Below are 22618 nucleotides of genomic sequence, written 5' to 3'. Positions count from 1 at the left end.
GGGAGCCTCGCTGCTCCGCTGATCACCGGGGGCCGGGGGGCCTCGCTGCTCCACTGATCACCGGGGGCCCGGGGGGCCTCTCGGCTCCCCTGATCCCTGGCCCGGAGGCCTCTCGGCTCCGCTGAATGCGGGGCCGGAGGCCTCTCGGCTCCGCTGATCACCGGGGCGGGAGGCCTCTGGACTCCGCTGATCACGGGGGCCGGGAGGCCTCTCGGCTCCGCTGATCCCAGGCCCTGAGGCCTCTCTGCTCTGCTGCTTCAGGGCTGTTTGGCTTCGCTCTGCTTGGAGCCTGAGTATGCAAATTAACCGCCATCTTTTAGCTTCTATAATTGAAACATTGTATCTTTTGGAGTTGTTGCTTCAGGAGCTCAGAGCCCCGGCAGCTGCGGGGATCCTTGACTTTCTCCATCGCTGGGGCAACCAAGCCTCCTATTCTCAGCTGCCTGGCTGCCAGCCGCCATCTTGGCTGACAGTTAATTTGCATATCTCGCTGATTAGCCAATGAAAAAGGTATCGGTTGTACGCCAATTACCATTTTTCTCTTTTATTAGTATAGGATATGTTTTTATGGATTTCAGAGAGAGGAGGGAGAGGGAGGGAGAGACAGAAACATCAATGATGAGCGAGAATCATTGATCAGCTGCCTCCTGCATGCCCCCTACTGGGATCAAACCTACAACCTGGGCATGTGCCCTGATTGGGAATTGAACCGTGACCTCCTGGTTTGTAGGTCGATGCTCAACCACTGAGCCAATGGGGGAAGTGGGGGAAGGGTGAGTCTGCCACTTTAGTAACCTTATTACTTAAGATACCCGTTACTTAAATATGGTTAAGAGATGGGTAAGATTAATCCTTTTCCAAACTCTCAAGCCAGTGAAACTTTGTCATTTTTATTACAGCAGGAATGAGGAACCATGTGCTTTCACCTGCACCAAGCAGTCCTTGAATCCGCACTCGCCTGGCCAGAGGCGCAAAGGGTTTCCGTCCCCCGCTGGCTAGTTCAGCACCGTTTCTTCTCATATATCAACCCCGTTCGGGCCTGTTAGCCTGAGTGCCCCACAGGCCATCGAGAAGTGGCACCAGACTCCATTATAACGTCTCTTAGCACTTTCTGCACATCCACGCCATGCTGGTGGGATACCTGGCTGGGTGAGAGGTGCCTGCAAATGGGATTCGAGACATAACATCACCTTGCCTGTCCCCTCCAGCGGGCAAGGGAGAAGCGGGTCTCGCTAAGCAACCAAGCCGGTCCTTTGACTTTCTCAGGTCTGTTGCCACAGCCCCCCACCCCTCATTTCCACTTCGATGGGTGAAACCAATACTTTCCAAACCAGGGCTGTCACCTAAGGGACCTCTGTATAGGCAACTAGGGAAACTGAGTCATGGTGACATAGGGCACAGCATCTTTATGCACAAGCAAGATTGTGTCACCTTTCAGCTCTGATTTCTGGGTCCCGATGGTGATGAGTGTGTGTGTGTGTGTGTGTATGTTTTCTTCCACCTCCTGCCAGAAGAACACGGCAGTCTAAAGAGAGGGTACACGGGGTTCCAGGGAAGCTGGGGACATCAGTTGACCAGGGCATCTGGGCCAGGCAGGCAGTGGAGGGCCTGAACAGTTTATCTCACACACACACACACACACACACACACACACACACACACACACACACACGGAGTCATGGGCCTTGCCTGTCCAAGTTCAGTAGAGTTGACAACTCTGAGCTTCACTTGGTACCATTTGGACCTTGCCCGAAACCCCTCCAACTGTCCCAGGCAGGAGAGAAAGGCCCTCTGCTAATTACCCCGAGGCAGCTTTCTGCCCCTTTGAAGTGCTCGCTTTGATGTGATCTAATTCCGCTGCCAGGCCCGGCTGTGCCCAGATTAAGCACATAATGAGCAATTATCAGCTGGGCTTGCGGAGTGCGGCTGAGGCAGCGCTGCCTGCGCCCGCCACCGAGGATTCAGTCCGCCGCCAGCTCCCTCTGGGGCTGGGTTCTGTCCCAAACCCCTCCCCTCCCCACCCCTGCCCTCCAGTGATGGTTTTCCCATCCGTGAAATGGGGCTCGAGGACCTGCTTCAGTGGCTGCTCATGGCACAAGGGAAATCCTAGGAGATACATCCTCGGCCAGCACGGAGCCTGAGAGGTCAAAGTCATCTAGGAGCTGCGTGAAAGGCCAGGGATTGACCTCCTAGCCTCAGTCCCCCGTCAGGACAGGCAGGACCCTGGGAAGCCGCATGCGGGATTGTCAGCTGTCAATGGAGCTCCATGCCTGTGTCTAGCTGCAGCTCAATCCACTGAGCTGCCGGTGTAACCCGGGGGTTCCCATTTTTGGTCCCACGGGGCAAAGTGGGGATTGATGGGCTTATAATATGCTAACTGAGGCACAGACAGAGTGAGCTGCTTGTCTGTCTGCTCTAGCCTGGTCGGCATGGCTCAGGGGTTGAGCATCGACCTAGGAACCAGGCGGTCACGGTTCCATTCCCGGTCAGGGCACAGGCCCAAGTTGTGGGCTCGATCCCCAGTGGGGAGCATGTAGGAGGCAGCAGATCAGTGATTCTCATCATTGATGTTTCTCTCTCTCTCCCTCTCCCTTCCTCTGTGGAATCACAGGCTGCTCCCCAGCGGGAGGGAAATACCAGCCAGAAGGGAGCCGCCTCCTGGCCCAGGAGCGAGGGCTCCGCTAAGGAGCTGGGTCCTCAGGACACTCCTCCTGCTCTGACTCCCTTCAGGCCCGAGAAGCAGAGCTCCCTGGAGAAGGACAGGGACTTGCCTCTGGGGGGTTCCCCCTGCCTTCCGCCAGGTTCACCTGCAGAAACCCTCGTTCTCCGGGAAGACCCCCCGCCCCCCCACCCCCCGCTACCACCTCCCTGGGCGGCCATGTGGTGGTGTGTCTGAATTCCCAGTGTCCCCTCTCGGGCCCTGGTCTCTGGGTCTTGCAGACGGGTCTGTGGGGGCAGTGGAAGGGCCCTGTGAGCACCGGGGCACAGGCCACACCCTGCTCACCCTGCCCGCACAGCTACGGAGTAGGACCCTTCACTTTTTTCTCTTTTTTTAAAATTTAAGCCAATGTCCTGAGATCACGTCAAGAGCAGGATTGGTGGAGAGGGAGTGAGCCCAAGCATCTGGGGTGGAGCGACTGCCATAGAAGGAAGCACTGAGGGGAGGCCACCTCCCGCTGGCCTTGGCCATCTTGAAGTTCCAGAATGTTCCACGCGCTTCGCCTTGGGGAGCCAGCCTTGCCTTCACTCCGGCCTCCCTCCAGACCCTCAAATGAAGCAGATTCTGTCCCGTTCCTGCTCCTTCTTACTCGCTGTTCTTCCTTCCTCCTAACCACATGCCCCCACTCGAGTCCCGGGGAACTCGGCTCCCTTCCTCAGAGAGGCCACCACCTCGTTGCCCAACCCAAACGGGGTCCCGCCTCATCCCACGGCACCTTTCCTCGTCCTTCATGGCCTTGTGCCAGTTCCCCCGCAGACACTGAGCTGTGGGAATATCTGATTGACGCTCATGTCAGCAGCCACAGTCAGACACCTCACGGGGGCAGCGCCCGCCCTGGCCCAGCCCAGCCCAGCCCAGCCCAGCGCCCGGGGCTCGGACAGCAGGCGCTCGGGAAGGATTTGGTGATGAATGAATGAATGAATGAATGAATGAATGAATGAATGAGCGTGACCACCACTGTTGCTGGGGCCCAGGTATCAAGTCTACCCTGAAGCCCAGGATGTGCGAGGAGGGAGTGGGTCTGCTTGCTGTCTGCTCAGAGGAGACCCCCCCAAATCACGTGAGCCTCAGCCCCCATTACAGCGTTTCTCCCAATAAACTCAGGTTGTGTTCCAGCGGGACTGTAACCACAGCCCAAGCCCACAAAATGCCCTTAAAATAAAACACCCGCCCTCTCCCCAAGGGGGCAGTTTTAGACTCTCGCCTCCTTTGGGAAGAGTCACCGTCACCTACACGCCCCCCTCCTCCCCTCTCCCCCCGCCCCCAGGTAGCTGAGCCACCAGAGTGGCCCTCCCAAACCTGAAACCATGGTCACCTCAGGGGAGGCCAGAAAAGGCGGGGGGCGGGGGGGAGGCAGTGAGGAGGGGGAGCAAGCAGGCAGTTTTCACCTCTCAGGATCTGACATGATTGCCTTTCTCTCCTCGCCCTGCGGGTGGGAAGGTGTGTTATGAGTCGGTGGCTTCAGGCTGGGCCCAGAGATGGAACAAGTCACACAGTTGTCGGGAGCAACTTAGCAGGTCCCTCCACACCCATCACAACTGAGGCCTGGAGCAATCCACAGCCCGTCAGCGGCATTTATACAGGCGAAGGCGGCCTGGAGTGGGGCAGTGAGGGGCTGCGAGGGGCAGCGAGCCGCTGCCAGGCCAGAGACCAGGGCCAGACCCCATGTTGCAGAGACAAATGAGGGTAATAGCACCGATGAAAAAAAAAAAGGGCAACCCTAGCTGATTTGGCTCAGTGGGTAGAGCATCAGTGAGATTAATAATATAAATTAATGAGATTTTATAAATTAATAATTCAAACCTGTGGACTCAAGGGTCCCAGGTTTGATTCCACTCAAGGGCACATGGCCGGGTTGTGGGCTCAGTCCCCAGTAAGGGGTGTGCAGGAGACAGCCAATCAATAATTCTCTCTCATCGATGTTTCTATCTCTCTCTCCCTCTTCCTTCCTCTCTGATATCAATAAAAATATATTGAAAAAAAGAAAAGGGCAGAGAAAACCTTGCCTGCCTCGGGGCAGCTACAAGGAAGGGCTGTCCAGGAGGATCCCCACCCATGTCCCCAGATGCCGGGGAAAGGGCCACAGGCCGCCCATACAACCCCATGGGGAATGCCTTTTCTCCACGTCCGTGGTACCAGGGACAGGGCCTGGCCCCTAGAAGGTTCGGGATTGCTTCATCTAGTGGTAGAAAATGGAGAAAGGCTGTGTTTGGGGTCAGACAGGTTAAGGCTCAAATCTAAACTTGGTCACTTGCTGACCAAATGACCTTGAACAAGTCTTTAATATCTCTTAGCTCAGTGGTTCTCAACCTTCTGGCCCTTTAAATACAGTTCCTCATGTTGTGACCCAACCATAAATTTATTTTCGTTGCTACTTCATAAATGTTGCTACTGTTATGATTCGTAATGTAAATATCTGATATGCAGGATGGTCTTAGGCAACCCCTGTGAAAGGGTCGCTCAACCGCCAAAGGGGTCGCGACCCACAGGTTGAGAACCGCTGTGACTTAGCTTGAACTATCTTCGGCTTCCTTGGGGACTGAATACTTTATGAGGTTCTCAGGATAGTCATGGGTAAGGTAGGGACGCTCTCCACGTGTTACCATGGCACACACGCCAGCACCCTTCTCCATGGGATGAGGAATATGTTCCCCCGGGCAGAAACCATGGTCTTAAATAAGATATTCTCTCTCTCTCTCTCTCTCTCATTTGTACTCACCGTTGCCCACGGCCTCCCTTCAGTCCAGAACCCCTTTCCCTGCACATCTTCTTCGCTTATTTCTTGGATAGAAATTACAGCCAATGATTAGATGAGAACAGAAGACAGAGCCTGAGTTTGGAAATGTGCTTCAGAGTTGGCCGCATTTTTCCGCACAGCCTCGCCTGACAGACAGGGAGTCTTGTTGGAATGAAAAACACAAAACAGGTGGACGTAAGGAAGTAAATGGCCTCGCGGCCCCGCCTGCCCAGGGGTGAGCATCTGGCCCGGGGTGTCTCCGTGTGGCTTCTGCTCGCTCTGACAGCAGCATGCAAACAGCGCCTGCGGCCTTTGGAGATGCTGGTGTGAAGGTCGGTAAAGTGGTTTTTCTTTTTCAAAAAAGGGGAAATTCCATAGTGATTACCAATCCTCTATAGAGAAACCTGGCCATTCCAGCTGTTATATTGCCACAGGTTTCTCATTTATACCTGCCTCTTTAAGGAGGATTTGGCATGAGTTACTCTTACATATAGAGTATTTGTATATATATATATATATATATATATATATATATATATGCAAATGATGAAGGGAGGATAGACGTGCTAAAATGAAATTAATCCAAAAATTCGGCCATAAAACTTGGAGCAGTTGCTACAGTGGGGCGATTCTGATATTAAAATACCCAGGGATGGAGAGGTGGGCTTTAATTACGCTCATGTAAAGGCGTTCTTTTATTCGCCCCCAAGCCCCTTGCCCAGAGCTTTCTGGAGGCACTTGCGACCCTATGTCACTAATCCCCCACATGGCGGCGTCTTGCCTCGAGTCACTGTTTTACAGTGAATTTATTTCCTGGCACGAAATTACTCTACCTTTAGAGCCATGGCCTCTGTCATCTCTCACCTGGGATTCTCCCAGCCCAGGTGTCCGATAGCTCCCAGGTCTGGGGTAGCAATCAGCCCATGAAGAAGGCTGGGCTAAGCATCTTTGGAAGAGAGATCTGCTCAGTGAAATGTCGAGTTGTCCCTAATTCTGTTGTGTACTCACCATCCTGAGTGCTTTCATCCACAAGGGGGACCTGCCCTGTGCTTCCGCTGGACGCCAGGCAGACGCGACTCCATGATCTGCAGAGAAACCAGTACATCCCATGGACCAGCCACATGGAGCTTTTGTTTTATCCCTACAGACTCTTAACGCGAGTTCATTACTAGGGACAATGGAAACGAAGTTGTACAGTTCTGGCACCTCATAACAGATCCAGATCCACCCGTCTCCCCCTTCCTTTGGTGGTATGGATAGCAGCCCCGGGTTTGCAGCCCACCCCGGCACTCACTAGCTTCGTGAACTTGGGCAAACCTTAACCTCCCTCAGCCTAGACTTTCTCGCCTATAAAACGAAGTAATAACAAATATCCACATAATCGAGTTATTGTGAGGATTAAATGAGAGAAAGTATATAAAGTATCTAGCCATTTCTTGCACTCAATAAAAGTCAGCTGCTGTAATTTATATTATTAATCTCAGGACGATGATGACAATACTTTAAAGCAGTGGTTCTCAACCGGGGACAATTTTGCCTCCCAGGGGACATGTGCAATGTCTGGAGACAGTTTGGGTTGCCTGAACTCCGGGGCTGGGAGCCTGGGGGCCGGGGTGCCACTGGCACCGAGTGGGTGGAGGCCCGGATGCTGCTAACCTTCCCACAATGCACAGGGCAGGCCCCAGAGCAAAATGATCCAGCCCCACACGTCAACAATGGCAAAGGGTGAGAAACCCTACTTTAAAGCACAACAATGCCTTGTTCCGAATTTTTACGCATTCTATTACATCATCTGGACCAGTGATGGCGAACCTTTTGAGCTCGGCGTGTCAGCATTTTGAAAAACCCTAACTTAACTCTGGTGCCGTGTCACATATAGAAATTTTTTGATCTTTGCAACCACAGTAAAACAAAGACTTATATTTTTGATATTTATTTTATATATTTAAATGCCATTTAACAAAGAAAAATCAACCAAAAAAATGAGTTTGCGTGTCATAGGTTCGCCATCACTGATCTGGACAAACCACAATCTTTTTTTAAAAAAAGGAGGGAAATACCTTTGCCGATTGGGAAAGCGTCTGCATGATTCGGCACGGTGTGCTCCAGCCTCGGCGCTGCCATCTGTAAAGTGGCCGCATCCGCTCGCTGGTTTCTGTGTCCTTCTGGCTCTGACCCTGTCTGCGATTCTGGTTTTCAACAATTCCCCTTTGTGCACGGAGAAGAGGGACCGGGCGAACCCCTGCTACATTCTGGATAAATAAGAGCACAATTGAATTCCTTTGGGAAATAAATCATCTTTTCATATAAAATCTTCTGAAGACCGTTCCGTGAAGAGTAATAGATCTGCCAGTCCAACACCTGCAGGGTGGGCAATAATTTACTTGGCCCACGACTTGGAGGCAGGTCCCGTTGGTGATAAATGGCCCAATTAAGCATCTGTTAATCACAGCATTATCTCATCGGAAGGTGGAATACCTACTTCTCTCAAGCAGTTTCTCAGTGAGATAACATCACAAATTCCCCGAGAGGCGAAGGGCATTGAACAGCACTGGGGAGCGGCATGGGGGGAGCCATGCCCCTCTCGGGGGCTGCAACCCTAAAGGTTGCTGGGAATATCCTCTGTGCCCCATCCCCGCCCTTCCCCCACCAACCTTCCTATAACCTCGGCTCCTGAACTCTCCTGTTCGTCTGAGGCCTTGATAATAAAGCAACATCTGCAAAACCTACAAGAACTTTACTGCAGTTAATTGAGTAATTGAAGCAAGATGCAGGGAGAGGTGATCTATGGGCCTGGGTTGAGGGCCGAGAAGGGAGACAACGGATTTATTGCAAAGGCCGTGGGCGGCCTTGGGTCCAGGCCCTGGTTCACGGGAAGTTTGAGGTCATGTGGGATTAAAATATCTTCAGAAACAAATGGAATAATTTGACTGAAATCTCGGGAACGCTGTGCCAGCTTATGCCAGGAGGCCAGGTGTGATTGATTTACCTGCGCCCACCGCATTTTTTTGATATCTGCTCCATTAGTCTAAATTTATAGATTATTGAGCAAATGGCTATCCCTTGTCCGTGTCTGTCCGTCTGTCTCATCCTGATTGTTACATGAGGCCTGGCTTTTGTAGTTCAAGATTAAGTAACGTAATGCCTTAAAAAGACTGGAGCCCCGGAAACTACCCAGGTGGTGAGCAGGGCCAAGGATATTTACAATCTAGTGGTTATATTTGCTCCAAAGAGGCTCGTTCGAGCCAATGAGCAATTGGTGGTAATATCTTCTCGTAGTAACCTGAATAAACCCGTAAATCTTTACATGCAGGCGTAATTCACCACCTTGAAGTCATTGGGCACGATGCAATATATTTGCTAGCTTTGCAGATGCCAGACATACACATTACAGAGACATAAAATCGCCCACGTGAGTGCCTGGCATCGGAGCTGCCCCGGGACTCGCCCGAGCACACGCCCTTCGCCTGCAAGAGGATCGGCTTTGTGGAAGGTTATTGCTCCTTTTGTAGTTTCTCCGCTGCTTTATTAAATCCCCAATTCCTTGCAAAACTGTACAATTTTAATAACTCAAATCCGCGTGGATCATAAAGCTGTCTAAATATACCTCGCACCCCGGGTATCAGACGGATCCGTGGGTGATGATGTCACTGGACCTGATTAACCGGAACAGGTCACCGACAAGATTTTATTACAAGTGTCATTTAGATTTCTGACAGCTTTACAAGGCTTAATGGCTTTTTATTAAATACATTGTGTTCAAGGAAGCTGACAGTCGGGGATGCCTTGTAAATACAATGCCGTGGAATTTCCTTAGAAGCCGCGTGAGAGAAAGCAGAAGGAGCAAGGGACGTCCCTCCCTGTCCCCAGTCCCACTGCTCAGGAGGCCCGGAGGTCATTGTCTCCTGCGACTAAAGACAGATGACCCCCGGCCGCTGCCCCCACCAGCTCTCCCAACCCAGCAGGTCTGCCCCAGGTCAGCCCAGCTGTTCTCATGGCACACCCTCCAGAGAATTAAATTCCTTGGCCCAGGGGGTCACCCACTCTGGCCACACTCCCCCAACCTCCCCCCTAAGCCAGGCCCTCTCCTAGGAGTCAGGGAGACTGGCCTCCCTGAAATTCCTGTTCTCTGCGGGCAGACTGGCCAAGCGGTGTTTGCTTCTGCCCAGCGGTTCACTGGACCCACTTGGAGAGCCGGGAGGAAGGATGGATGGACGTACCCTAGCCCATTGGTCGGCAAACTGCGGCTCGCGAGCCACATGTGGCTCTTTGGCCCCTTGAGTGTGGCCACGAAGTTTCAATCGCACTGTACGTGCGCGCCCGCACGAGGTATTTTGTGGAAGAGCCACACTCAAGGGGCTGCAGTTTGCCGACCACTGGACTAGCCCCTACGGCCATCCCAGGTGCTCGGGGCCCTGGCTAGATTACCTCATCCCATCACGCCACCACCCAGCGGGGCAGGTGTTTTTCCCCGCCTTTAACAAGCGAGGAAATACAGGTCCAGAAGGATTCGACGAGAGAGGGGCAGGGGAAAAGGGGCGCTGTGGCATTTCATGGGCACCGGCTTGGGAGGAGTGCGGTTCTTTCTTTCTCACCCCACTCTCTGAAGGACGTGCTAGGCCCCAGCTGTAAAGATGGGGACATGCAGGCCCACGTGACTTTCCCCAGCCCCATCACTCAGCCCAGACCGGGGCACTGTCACTGGTTACAGCAAGAACAGCTGCCCCTCCCGGCCTGTGCTTTTTGCCTGGGTTCTACCCGAAGTGCTTCCCCGGCCTTGTCTCCTTGAACTCTGACAGCAGCCCTTTAGGGGTGCATACTGTTCCTCTTATCCCCGCCTCACGGGGGGAGCCTGATGCTCACGCAAACAGTCAGTGGCAGAGGCAGGATTCGAACCCAGGGAGGCTGTGCTCTGAATGCCTGAGCACTGACACGCCGAGACTCCCCAGCTCACAGCGGATCGGAAAAGCATGTGAATCCCGAACACCTCTGGCTTCTGTACTGCCTCCACCTCCTTGTGCAGGCATCTTCTCGCGAGATTTTCACAGCTGCATTTGCAAGGCAGCGAGACGAGGAGTCATGACCTCCATCTTCCAGATGGGAGAGCGGAGGCAAACAATTTTCTCCCGGCCCCGTGGTCCCCCAGCCTGCAGGCCTGGACTGGGCTCCCGGGGTCTCTCCCTGTAATTTGCTCACCATTTCTGATCTCTGGGGCTTGGGAGTATAATTTTACGTGAGGGTTTGGTTTCTCAGACTCCAACTGTGCACGGACTCATTTTAAAGGGAAAAAAAATAATTCATAGATTATGGAGAATTTATCTCGGACCCCACTATGCGTCGAGGCAAAACGGAAGGCTTCTTCGACAACGAAGCAAGTTGTTATTGCAACAGAGAAGATGTGTTTAGATGTCTGGTTAAAGAATTCTTTTTGATATTCTTAAAATAAGATATGATCTTTCTAAGCTTGTTTGGGACTTAATGGCTTTCCAAGACTACATCTATGGGCTGCAGTTTGAGAGTCACTGAATTAGGGAGAACTGCGAGGTGGGGTCATTTGAGAAAGGCCAGGGCAGCCTGGAGGGATGGCCACGCCAGCCTGTCTCATCCATCATGTCACCTCTCAGCCTGAGGGAGTGGACACCTGGCTTGGGCCCCTGTGCCCACCCCCAGCGTTTGGGTGGCAACTTGGAGCTAATTCCCAAGGCACTAAACCCGCCTCCCTTGCGTGGCAAGCCAGCACCTGCCCCGTTCTCCTTGGGGGCAGGTCGAGTTCTCCTGTGTGTTTCCTTTTTCCCCCAGAATAAGTGCCACCTGTGGACCCAAATCTCAGTGGTGGTAGGTTCACCTTCCAAACGGGACATTTAGGAAGTAGCTCGTGGACTGGAGTTAGAAAGTAGGCACCGCTTGTAGGAATAACAGGATTCATCTAAACTTGATGGCAACTTGCTGAGCAACACATTTTCATACATTTTCTAAAGGGGGCTCCACGCCCAAACCCTCTCTTCTGTGTGAGGCTCCCGCAGCCACGTGGAAAAGACACCCCTTGACAGGAATCAGAAATAAGTGAGCCCCCAACTCCCCGCTGAACATCACACTGAACCTGTGAGCCTCAGCGTTCAGCTCAGTAAAATACGGGTCCTATCGGGCTTCCCAGAGGGTGGCCAGGAGGGGTGAATGAAATAACCACGGGGCCCACAAAGGGCCCAGCACGGAATAAAGGCCAGATGCTCCCGTTTCACCCCTAAAACTCACTGTGACATCAGAGGGGGGCCTCTCCATTCCTGGCCTCCCCCAGGGCAAAGCAGTCTGTTTGGACAATGCATCATCAAAAAGGATGCTAAGTGCCCTAGCGGCTAGCTAGAGCCTAGCCAGTTTGGCTCAGTGGGTAGAGAGAGCATCGGCCTGTGGACTGAAGGGTCCTGGGTTCGATTCCAGTTAAGGGCACATACCTCGGTTGCAGGCTTGATTCCCCGGCCCGGGTCAGGGTGGATGCAGGAGGCAACTAATCGATGTGTCTCTCTCACCTCAATGTTTCTCTATCTCTGTCTCTCCCTCTCCCTTCCCTTCCACTCTCTCTCTGAAAAATCAATGGAAAAATACCCTCAGGTGAGGATTAACAAAAAAAGGGAAAAAAAGAAAGAAAGAAAAGGATGCTAAGTGCCAATTTTTTGGAGATGGTGTCAGATGCGCCATGAAATCATAAGCAATACTTTCCCCCCATTTCCCTCAGCTTTTTTCTTGGGTTGACGTTTACCTGCCCGCAGTCCCCACGACCCAGGGACTCCAGGTAGAGCCCACAGTGGCTTAACGCGGTATCTACGCTGTTAACTCCTAGTGTCTCCAGACTCGATGGCTCCTCCCGCTCACCGTGCCACTGACTGCATGGGACGCGGCCAGCGCGGGCCAGGCTGGGGGGCCTCTCCTCTCTGCTCCCCGCTTTCTGTCAGGCAGCGTTGCCTTCAGCGCCTTGAAAAGGGTCACGAGGAGTCACCCGAGCAGCACTGACAATGATGGGAGGATGGGTGGAAATCAGGACCATATTCTCCACGCTGATGGACCCACTTCCTGCCAACCGCCCCGTGAAGGGAGGGGCAGGAGAAGATTCGGAGAGCCGGGCATTGCCCACAGACAGCACCTAACTGCTCGGGGGGCCTGCCTCTCCCAGGAACCCTCATGCCTGCTCACGTCACCGAACAACTGCAGAGCCGCACAATATTCCAGCCCCCACCCCAGTCCCCCCCAATCCTGAAGGCGTGTCTCAGCGATGGCTGCACTTACCTGTCATGCTTCCACAGTTCCTGACTCTTCCATGTATCAGCCGTGTGACCTTGCACCTGTGATTTACTTTCTCTGAACCAACCTCAACTTTCCCATCAGTGAAAATCGGCATAATGATGCCTACTTCTGAAAGAGCTAAATTAGTATGGGAAGTCCCGCACCAGAGCCAGCGCATAGTCAATGTTCAATTAACTTAAAAAATAATGATTGCTAGAGGACGTTCATATCGCACACCTTTTTGGAAAGAAAGCGTCCCATTGGGCATAATGAGTACCTCTGCCTACCTCACCAGGCCCCATGAAGAAAAAAAAATAGTCCCCATCACTCAGGCCAAGACGTCTTGATGGTTTACAGATGTGCATGGCACCCAGGGCCACCCACCATAGCTACCTGGTTGGGTGAGGAGCCTGCACAACTTCGTGGCTGCTCTGGGCCAGCTCCTGCTCTGTGTCCGGGGAAAGTTCTTTCTCGATTTTCAGTCCCCAAAGCCATCCAACTCTATCAGTTTATGTCTTAACAGACTTGAAAAAGGAGCACCCCATCTGTCCTCCCAGACCTCTCCTCCCTGTGACTGTCTATACGTCCCCGGGAGTTCCCACCTCTGAGTCGGGGCTCAGGGGTTCAGGCTCAGACAAATGTGGGGAGGACCCTGCCTAGAGTAGTCCTGGGGATGGGGGGGGGGGGGCGGTCATATCCCAGAGCCAGGTCTCCTGGCAAGATCTCTCCACACTCCCTGGCTACATACCTACCCAGGCTTGGCTCTGCTTAACCCAACACACCCCCTTGCCAGCCCCCCTGTTAATAAAGTCATACCCATTCGACCTGCCTAGCCTTCCTGCTTCTATTCCTGCTCCTCTCCACTCCCCTCTCCGCACCTGGCCCTGAGCCTCGAATGTTACCCACCCCTTCTTAAACCAATCCGTGGCTTCCGCTCTCCTCCGGTGAAATTCCAAACTCCTTCCCAGGCTGAGAAGATTCTGCTGAGCTTCCCTCTGCTTTTCTGCCCATCACCCAGCTAACTCCTACTCCAGCGTCAGGTCTCAGGTGTCACCTCTTCCGGGAAGGCTTCCCTGATACTCCTCCTCAAAGCTCCCACCGCTGCCTGTTCTTCCCCATCCGAGCAGGTACCAAACCCCGCGGGCTCAAACGGCCCGTTCACCTGCCTCCCCGGCTGGCTGAAGTAACTGACTCCTCTCTGGTTCCCAGTGACTCCCTCGATGCTGAAAACCACGCCGAATTCACGAGTGCCTAGGTTTGTAGTGGCTCCTTCTGGAAACCATCCAGGGTCTCTCAGATTGGGACAAGCAGCTCAGAGCTCGCCAGAGGCACCGGGAGACTTCAGAACCCCAGCCTGTGGCCCTGCGGGGTCTGCCTGGCAGAGGTCTGCCTGCGAGGCCTGTGGTTTTACTGCTCATGGAAATTAGGCTGGCAGATCAAAGGCACGGCTCCTCCAGCCCAGATTGCCAGCAGCCAGCACTATCGAAATTTCGCTTGCATTGGTAATTCGAAATTAAGTGGGTTAATCATTGACATCGATTTGTAAAACCTGGCCACCACCTCGCCTCCTGCAAACAGGGGCTGGCTGGGAGCTTTCCAACAGGAGTTCATGTAGCCCTGGCCATGCCCCGCCCCCACCCCGACTTTAAAGGGCCCCTGTTCTCAAAAACTCTCCGCCATTCCTGCGAAGAAAAGGCTTAGCACCTGAGATCCCCTTTCAAAAATAAAAACTCACAAATTTGAGCCACAGAGGAAAGCTTGGTGTGACTTTGCACCTGTAACACATGAGTCACTTGATTAAGAAAATGCTCAAAATCAAGTGTGCAATTTCTCTCTGTGTGGGGTACAGGAGAGGGGGGGGGCGGGGTTGGCGCAAGGAGGGTGAGAAATACCTTCAGCTGCACCACCTTTCAAATCCTAACCAGGGTGGCTAGAGCATTGGCCTGCAGACCAAACGGTGAGATTCCGGTCAAGGGCATGGATGTAGCTTGGTTGCAGGCTCCTCCCTGGCCCGGGCCCTGGTCGGAGCCCATGCAGGAGGCAACCAATTGATGTGTTTCTCTCACATCGAGGTTTCTGTCTGTCTTTCCCTCTCTCTTCCACTCTCCCTAAAAATCAATGGAAAAATATCCTCAGGTGAGGATTAACAAACAAACCAGAAAAATCCTAACCAGGGCCTCTAAATGAAGCATGTCAAACTCGTGGCCCTCGGGCCTCAGGCCTCGTTTATTTGGCCCGTGTTAGCCTTTGAGTTTGACATGCTTGGTCTAAGTATCAGGGGCCGTCCGTATTTCGGAAAGGGACTTTTTCCCATTGTGCTTTATGGTGCGACCCGTCCAAGTGAACAACTGTTGGAGGACTTCAAAGCCACCCCACCACGGGGCAGGCGGGCTGTCTCCTCACCTTTGTTTGGAAGCTGGAGAGCACAGGGGCTTCCAGAGGAGGGCGGGGTCCCCCTGTATCAGATGAGAGACATCCAGCCAGGAGCAATCCTCATGCAAAGCCTCCGGTGGACTTGGACTTGGACATTCTCTGACGGTGCACAGAGAATCCGTGGGAGAAACACATCCTTCGTGAAGGCCCCTAGTCCCACTGGGTGCCTGCTCGGCCTCTGCACAGAGCTCAAGTCCAGATAAGGCCCACCGGCCCGGTCCAGTCCATCCACACCTCCTGGCATGCGGGCAGCCTGATTCTGAGAAGGCTGACCTGGGCTAAGGATGGCTCCCCAGGGAGGACAAGGGCAGCCCTGGTTTTGTCTATAAACTGGGGACAATCGTTGCTTTCCGTCAGGAAAAGGGAGGAGCCAATGAGATCATTGACCTAGAACAGGTGGCCCAGTGCCCAGCACCTCGCCCTCCCAGCTCCCCTGAGAGGCAGGCACATTGGTTGCTAATGATTGTGACTCACATGGTCACGCAGGGTCACTCCGGGAATGCGTTTTCCTGCTGTTTGTTTGTCTCGGGCCTTTCTGGAACGGAGGCAGGGGAGCCTGGAAGAGAGAGGGAAGGTGGCTGCTTTGTCACGTGGGACCTCAGGGAAGGGGAGACAGAGGGATGGAGGACAGGAGCACGGGGTGGGATGGCTCCCTTCCCAGAGCTCTGCCCCCTCACCAGCTCCTGCCTACGGTGGGATGGAGGGCGAGGGAAGGCCACCTCTAGCTTCCATCACGTATGTCCCTCTGCCCAACTTCCCAAGTTTGTTATGCGCGAGAGATCCTGGGTTGCATATTAATAAAACAATGGAATTTTTATTTCTTCGTCTCATAAATTACATAATTCAAACCTTAAAACACCTTTAATGAACAGTGACTGGGCATGTGACACTTAATAAAACGGGGCTCGGGTCAGTTTCTGCTTGACAGGCTACCAGCCGGGAATGTGCCTTGCGAGTCAATGATTAAGAGGCGGGGATCTTTCCTGGGCTCCACTATTAAACACTTCAAAGGTTTCCAAAGTCAGATAAAATGAAAAGCAAATGTGTTTCACTGCCTCTCAAATGCCTCAAATGTTTTAGCAGGTGCAAGCAATGAAACCTGCCATGGTGACAGCATTTTAGGGTCTGCAAAGTGCACCCGACGGAATTCTGGGAATTCTGGGCCGGCTTCATAAAAATGCATGATTTCCAACGAGGAGACGAGGAGACGTGGTCGTCTTCAGAGCCCATCTGCATATGGGGCACGAAAGGGACAGATCTCAGGGTCCTGGGGTCACGGGTCAGCTTAACCCTCTCTGCCCCAGGAGAGACCCAGGTCTGCATGGAGCTCCGAGCATCCCCAGCTGGGAGGTCAGCCTTGTGCTGGCAAAGCAGACGAGCAAGTCTCTGGGATGGTCCAGACTTTCAACAGCACATTAACAGCCAGGTCAAACCCAATCCTCTTTTTCTGGGCACGAGTACATTTTTACTAGTACATGGTCTGGGAGTACCTTGCAGACTACAGACTTAGGGCACATAGATGGTAGATGTTGTGCCATTTTTAAACTTTTGTACCCCAGTTTCCTCATCTGTCAGATGGGGGTAATTGTGGTGCCTGCATCACAGGGTTTTTGTGAGGTTAACATTCGTGGAGCGCGTAGATCCCACAGCAGAATTCAATGCATGTTCTCAATTCTTATTGTCCTGTTAGGATAAATGAACCCGAATGTCAGCATTCTCCAGCGTGGCCACTTGAGATTTCCGTTTAAAATTTGCTGTAACTGAGCTTTACACGTCATAGTCATGTCTCGCATAGACATATAATGTTTCATGGTTTACAGAGGACGTTCTGAGACGTTACCTCATTCCAACCCTTCCACAGCGAAGCTGGCACAACCAGGGACGGGGTTTCTGCTCCGCCGTGGAGTTGGACCCATCACTGGGGCCTCTGCGTTCCGAGGGCACCCATCTGCGAAATGGGCACAGAGAGGCTCCCTCTGAGTCACAGCACAGTCCACCCTGAAGAGCTGGCACCAGCAACACCGGCTGGGTTCTCAGAGCTCCTGGCCCCCTTGTCAGCACAAGGAACTCCAATGCACTTGACACATTATCTCAGTCATTCATCTTGCAGGCGCTCTCTTATGAGACCTCAACTTTTATTCTTCCCCTTTGGTAATGAGCAAGGCAATGAAATGGCATTCCAAGAGCCAATGGAGGAGAACCCTTCGTTCTCGCCTCGGGGAATAGCTGAGCAGTGATCGTTATCACCGAACATTCTGCTGCCTTCCTGGCAACACGGGATTACTCACCTCCCCCTCAGCCAGGGCGCTCTGCGGCGCACGCCCCTGAAAGCCTTGTCGCTCAGGGGACTTGAAGTCGAGACACATCCCACAGCCCCTTCACCACATGGGCTTTTAAAATAGGCATACTCACTCATTTATGGATAATAAAGACCATTATAAACTGATGAACAAAAATAGATACAGAGGCAGAGCAGCATCGAACAGACTCTCAAACTACAGCGGGAAGGCCAGGGAGGGATGGGGAGGGGAGGGGGGCGGGTAAGAGATCAACCGAAGGACTTGTATGCATGCATATAAGCATAACCAATGGACACAAGACACTGGGGGGTAGGGGAGACCGGGGAATGTCAAGGGGGAAAAAAAAAGGAGACATATGTAATACTCTTTGTAATACATTAAGCAATAAAACAAAATTTTAAAAAATCAATAAAAAATCTTTTACAAAAAAAAAAAAAAAATAGGCATACTGACCGGCCAGCATGGCGCAGTGGTTGAGCATCCACCTATGAACCAGGAGGTCACAGCTCAATTCCTGGTCAGGGCACATGTCCAGGTTGTAGGCTTCCTCCCCAGTGCGGGGCGTGCTGGAGGCAGCTGATCAATGATTCTCTCTCATCATTGATGTTTCTATCTCTCCCTCTTCCTACCTCTCTGAAATCAATAAGAACATATTTTTTAAAAATAAAAATAGGCATACATCTCTTTTAGTTTTTCTATATATAATTTGTACGTCTAGTAAACAAGGGATCATTCTAGACCCACAGCATTATCATACGCTAATTTGTAGCCTAGCGTGACACCTAGAAGCATCTCACTACCCAGCCACACAAGCCCCCCCCCCCCCCCCCCGTCCCCATCTGCTCTACGGCCTGTGGACAAACAGTGGAGATTCCCTTCTACAAAATCATGCTTAGTGTTTCAGCTCAAACATCCCTCCTCTCCACCCCCCGCCACCCAGTCTATCCCAAAACCATGTTAGACTCAGGTTGACCTCTACTCTGCTCCCAGCACATGCCAGCCATTAACTATCCACTCATACCTTTCTAACCATTCTATTTAAGGACATAATTGTAAGATGTATGTAAAGGGGTGATTGCTAGATGTTCTTTATAGCATTGTTTATAATAATGAAAGATGCAAAACATCTGAAGTGTCCAGCATTAATAACAATCGGAACAACCATACGCTGAAGAGCTGGGCTGGTACTTTCAATGAGGTGGGTGTTGTGTACATGAAAGCACACTCATGTGTCATGCTAATGGCACATGAGCATGTGGTCAAGTCTAATGAATGTCTAGAGTGATCCCGTGTTTACTAGAAGTACAAATTTTGCTCATATATATTGAAAGCTATATATGCCCATTTTAAAAGCCTATGAGTATGTATAGGAGTTGGTTTATAGTGTTTCCTGCTCAGTAATATGATATCAAATTTAATTTGCTCTTCAATTTCTGTTCTCAGTCCTATACTTTTGGATTTGCTATGTTGTTCCATTTTCTTTCTTTGGCCCATCCCTATTTTCTGATTTCCTTATAGAAAACACAATTTCTTTTGTTATATTAAAAAATAGAGGCCCAGTGCGTGAAAATTCATGCACACGGGGGGTCCCTCAGCCCAGCATGCACCCTCTCACAGTCTGGGACCCTTGGGAGATGCCCACCTGCTGGCTTAGTCCTGCTCCCTGAGAACAGAAATAATCATATCCTTGGGTAAGGATTTTTTAAAAAGGTAATGGTCGCATGAAAATTCACTGCCAATGAGGCTGAAGGGACTGGGCGACTTAGGTGGCAGGCACGAGGAGCAGCCGGACCCGCCTGGGGGCGGGCCCAGCAGTGCTGCATACCACCTGCCACCTCCCTGGCAGGGCTGAGGGGACTGGGCACCACCATCTGTGGTTGTAGGCAGCACCATCTTGTGAGGGCGTGATGGACAATTAGCATATTACCTCTTTATTATATAGGATGTTTTTCTTTGTTAAAAAATACTTAGCGTTTCATGGCTGAGAGTGGCTCTGGAATTTATCTAGTCTGGAATGGTCTTCGTTTCTAGTTGGGTAAACTGAGGCCCAGAGAAGTGAAGTGCCTCCGCCAAGGTCCTCAAGCTAATTTGGTGGCAGAGACCAGGTCCCCAGACTGATCCCAGTTCTTCTGTGAAGGCCTGTGATGTCATAAGTTTTATTTTTTATAAACATGGAAGGATGGCTTCCATGAGGCCGAATGCACAGGACCCCCTCTCCTCTCCCTGAAACTGGGCATTCCTCCATTGGTTCAAAAGCAAATGTGCCTCCTCCTGCATCCACCTCCAACCCGCTCCCCCAGGTGAGAAAACCAGCAGCACACAGAGCAGATGCGCCCAGACACAGGGAGAGGCGTCGCTCCAGATGTCAGCACGTTATTCTTGTCCAGGCTACTGTTCAGTGTGCAGAGAAACTGTGGGGCGCTGCCCTGCCCTCAGCCTGCGCTACCCCCAGGCTCATCCTGGCCCCTGGTTAATGAATAACATGGCCACATGAATGGGCAGAGATTGTATCAGCCTGTTTCAAAGTTATTTTTTTCCTGAAACACCCTAAGCATTTGTGGTTTTTCCTTCTCACTCATCATGACTCATTCATTTGCTGATGCTGAAATGGAAGGTGGTTGTTCTGTTCAATTGCGGTAATTTTTCCATCCAGGAAAGGAAAGAAGTGCTGTCCTAACAGGACCCTTAGTGAGGCCATAGCCGCAGGGATGGGAAGGAGAAGAAGGCTGGGTTGTAGCTGAGCACCTGCCAAGGCTTTCAAGAGCAAGCTCAAGCTGGTGTGAGCAGTGTCCATCCCTCACTAGGGCTCAGTGCTCCCCCTCCCCTGACCTTCACCTCGTTGTGGGGATCCCCACCAGCCTCTGCACCAGGCCTGGGCATTCCTCTACAGATGGGGAGACAGAGGGTGTACAGAGAAGCTGAGTGAATTTCCAAGGTCACAGAGCTAGTAAGATGCCCCTGCCCCTAGTTCAGTATTTCCCCCTACACTAGCCTCAGGGAGGATGTGAGTAGCTGTGGGACCCCGTTGCTCTATCATAGTAGGCAGAAGGAACACTTGGAACCATTTAGGAATGAGAGTAGAAAAGTTAAGTTATAGACAATGTCCCAACTTCAGAAGCTCCCAGCTTGGGGCTCATATCACATGCAACATTTTTTTCCCTTCTCCAATATTTTTCTCTTTAAGCCTTACATCATCCCAAAGTCTCTGAATTCTCACTTCTGGGATTCTGTCCCGTAGAAATAAAAGCACAATTCCCTAAAGATACGGATGTAAATTTAAACACATAAGGATGCCTGTTAATAGCCTGAAATAAAAATGAAAAATAAAATGAATTCCCTTCCGTGGAAGAATGGCCAAATAATGTCCCAGATATGATGGGCCAAGGTGGGGGTCACAAAACAAGATTGAAAATATAGGCAAAGGGTGCCTCTCGGCATCCGCCCCCCCCCCCCATCCCCGGGTGTGGCCACCCCAGCCTCTCTCCAGCATCTCTGCCTCATCCTGCAAACTGGGGGCCCAAAACAGAGCTCAGGGGTGGACGTGGCCGAAGTTAACAGGGCTGAGCAGTCTACCTCGTGGACCTTGCAAAGGTTCCTCCTGTTGGTTTGCTCCCATGTCCTTGGTGTGAAAGAGAACAGCACTTCCCTGTTAGTAAGACACTGGCAGCCTCTCTGCCCCTCGGTATCCCTGAGCGGCGAGGCCTCACAGCTCTGACTCCTGGCTCTTTGCCCGCTGGGCATCAGGATGGCTGCGTTCGCATGGCCCCTGTCGCTTTGGGCGGCTTGCCACAGTCATCGGCCACTAGCCCAGCCCCATGAGAAGAGTTGCCACTGAGATGGATCACACTTTTAAGCAGTATCTCTGGAGGTGCCACCCTGCTGGCTCAGGACAGTCAGACACACTGGGCAACTGCCTCAGGGCTGCCTCTCACCCGGACAGGAGGCCTGACACTGACATTGACCTGGCAAACAGAGTGTTGCTGTGGATGGGCAGGTGACCCCCATTCATTCAGATGCAGAGCAGCTTATTTCAGAATGGCCAGGCGCTCTCTCTCTCTCTCTCTCTCTCTCTCTCTCTCTCTCTCACACACACACACACACACACACACACACACACACACACACACACACAGCTTATTGTTGCCTTCAAAAACAAATTTAAAACACATTTATAGAGTTAACAGACCGTGAGAGGGTTTTTTTTTAATAAAATTAATTTGTAAAGGTTTCAGGATGTTAACAAATGATCAATGAGACTGTTTCATAATTGATTTTAAAAATTCATTAGGTACACAGTGTGGCTTTCTTATTAACTTTGACTTTCGCTTCCAGTTGAGCCTTTGTTGCACTTGAGTGGACCCAGGAAGAAGAATTCTTGTGGTCACTGGGTCTGAGCCTTGCACTGGGACCCCGCCCTTTACTTCAAGGCTTTCATTGACCCATTGGCTCTGGGATCCGGTTTGGTAACCTTGCACACCAGTGGGGAGGGGAGGAGTGGAGAGGGGGTTTCAGGAGACTCAGGGAGTCCTCTAGGTGCCTCCTGAGCCCACCTCATCTTCCCAAAGTATTCCCCATGGGCAGTGGGCAAATATCAGGGTGAGGTTCCCACACTCTCAAGGCCCACTGATCTTCTAGATGGGTACAGGGCTGCCCTCAGCCTCCATCCCATTCCAAATATCCCCATGACAACACCTTTTCATACATCCATCCATGCATTCATTCATGTACTATTCATTGAGCTCCCACTAACACTGGATACTGGAAAGCTCACTCCCTATATCTCTCTTTTCGCTTGTCTCTTTCCCAAGAAGGGACAGAAGTGGGAGCCCAGGGGTCTCAGCAGAAAGCGGCAGCCAGCTGGTGGCCAGTGACTGCCAGGACTTTCTGTCCCTTGGAAGGGAATTCTGGGAGGCAAGTCTGCAGGCTTCTCTGAGGTCCTGGGGGTAGAGTCCCCCACTGCTCATCATTCTCACCCCTGCCGCATTGTTTCGTTTTTCTCCATAGCATTTATTATCCTTGACATGTTCTACACGTACTACATTTCTCATCTCTCCCACCAGAATGTAAGCTCCACACATGTAAAGGTTTTGTTTTGTTCATTGGGATTTCACTCGTGGCCAGATCAGTGCCTGGCACATGGTGGGCAATCAAAAA

General features: G+C 51.9%; 1 long non-coding RNA gene across 1 annotated transcript; it reads right to left on the bottom strand.

The window, feature by feature from the left end:
- Positions 1-876: 876 nt before the first annotated feature.
- LOC132214577 (uncharacterized) lies at positions 877-7699 on the bottom strand. The gene is made up of 3 exons (XR_009448319.1): positions 7517-7699; positions 6465-6541; positions 877-1160 (listed from the first exon to the last, which is right to left on the bottom strand). It is a non-coding gene; the product is annotated as an uncharacterized LOC132214577 (long non-coding RNA).
- Between the last annotated feature and the right edge of the window lie 14919 nt (positions 7700-22618).

The sequence above is a fragment of the Myotis daubentonii genome, chromosome 13 (assembly GCF_963259705.1).
Source record: "Myotis daubentonii chromosome 13, mMyoDau2.1, whole genome shotgun sequence".
NCBI lineage: Eukaryota > Metazoa > Chordata > Mammalia > Chiroptera > Vespertilionidae > Myotis > Myotis daubentonii.
Note: the sequence above shows the minus strand (reverse complement) of the source record. Positions and strands in the feature narration are given on the sequence as shown.